Genomic DNA, 1,676 nt, shown 5'->3' with positions numbered 1-1,676 from the left:
ACTCCGCATTACTACACCCGCACCAGAGGCTTGGCCATCCGAACATTGTTATTGCTTAATAAAAAATGGCGGTCTTCACGGGTATCTCTGTTCCATCACTCTGGGAGGGGGGGGGGGGGTCCAGCATTCCCGGAGATGCTGACTGCCCCTAGAGACTGGGCTGTGTGTAGTGCCAGCTCTTCATCTGTGGAAGGAGCTGTGTGCTCCAAGAGAATGTCATACTGCTGCGCCTGGCATCCGGCTTGTGACGCCACTGTCAGCAACTGATATATGGAGTTGCTGGTTAATTAGAAACATATACAGTAGTTTCCAGGCAAGGTCGGGTATACACTAGAGCTATCTTGGCCAGATATGTTGTTTTTAGCCAAAACGGAATGACATCGGCTGGATTGTTCAGTATGTACCTGTGATTTGCTCACTCCCATGGACGTGAGCGATGTCTTCTGTTCGGCCCTTCTGTAGTCCTTTGCTCTGTCGCCCCCTGCATCAGCAAGTGTGTATGCACTGCTGATGCAGGTTCCCGACACCCTCTGGATTGGCCGGCTACACATCGTTCTGATGAGTAGCCAGCCAACTAGACTGAAAATCTTTCAATATCTCATAAAAGTTGCCAATGGCAACTAATCAGCTGTTCTCTGTCATTTTATAGAATGCACTTGACAATTTATAGCTGTAAAATGATTGGTTGCTATGGACAACGTCTCCACTTGTCCTCTTTAGAAAGTTTCATATTTCTCCCCTTTTATAGTCTAATGTGAAGCTGAATATAAAAGCAACAGGGGGAGATGTATCATAGCTCGGAGAGAGATAGAGAGGAGAGATAAAGAGAAGAGAGATAAAGTATGAACCAATCAGCTCCTGTCATTTTTTAAAACACAGCCTGTAACATAACAGTAAGGAGCTGATTAGTTGGCATTTTATCTCTCTCTATTTTATATCTCTTCAAGCTTTGATGCAGTAAATCTCCTTCTAAGTGAGATTCAAGGAACATTTCCTATTTGATATCCACATTTCTTAGTATGGAGCTGCTGGTTGCACATTTGGAAAAAAAATGAGCGAGACAGACTTTCCAACTTTTAACGTGTAGCTGTTAAGTGGTATATTAGTATATTTAATTATTAGCTAAGTTGAAATACATAACTGGTCATTATTATTATTTAAGTCATAATTCTAAAGAACCTAACCACATCCCTTTGTCCCTTTCAGTAAAGTCATTTCATAAGTGAAACCATTAAAAAGTTTTAAAGTTTGAGATTCAGAAATTTGGTTGAGGTTGACTTGGAGTGAATGAGTGGTAATACGTCCAGCTATAGAAACAGGTCTCTTAATTCTTTCCTCTTTCATCACCCAAAACAGACTCGCGTTCCACACGGTGCATATTATTTTGTTTAAAACTATAACTGTGATACCATTAGCAAAGTGCTTTTGACAGATGCAGGGGAAAAAATCTAGTCTAATTACGGGACTTTTGCTTTTAGCTCTAATTCTCATGCTTGATAAATAAGCTCCATAGTTACCACCTTCTGAGAGCAGTTTAAATGCTCTCTTTGGTCTGGAAAGAATAGTCCTTTTTCATATGGCAGTGCCTCTGAAAGAAACAGTGGGAAATCAATGGGCCATCAGTTCTTTTGGCATTCACCTCTTACAGAGTCAGACATTTCTTCTTTACATGGGGT

The sequence above is a fragment of the Pseudophryne corroboree genome, chromosome 2, assembly GCF_028390025.1.
Source record: "Pseudophryne corroboree isolate aPseCor3 chromosome 2, aPseCor3.hap2, whole genome shotgun sequence".
In the NCBI taxonomy this organism is placed as follows: domain Eukaryota; kingdom Metazoa; phylum Chordata; class Amphibia; order Anura; family Myobatrachidae; genus Pseudophryne; species Pseudophryne corroboree.
The sequence above is the reverse complement of the archived record's forward strand: the minus strand, read 5'-3'. Positions refer to the sequence as shown.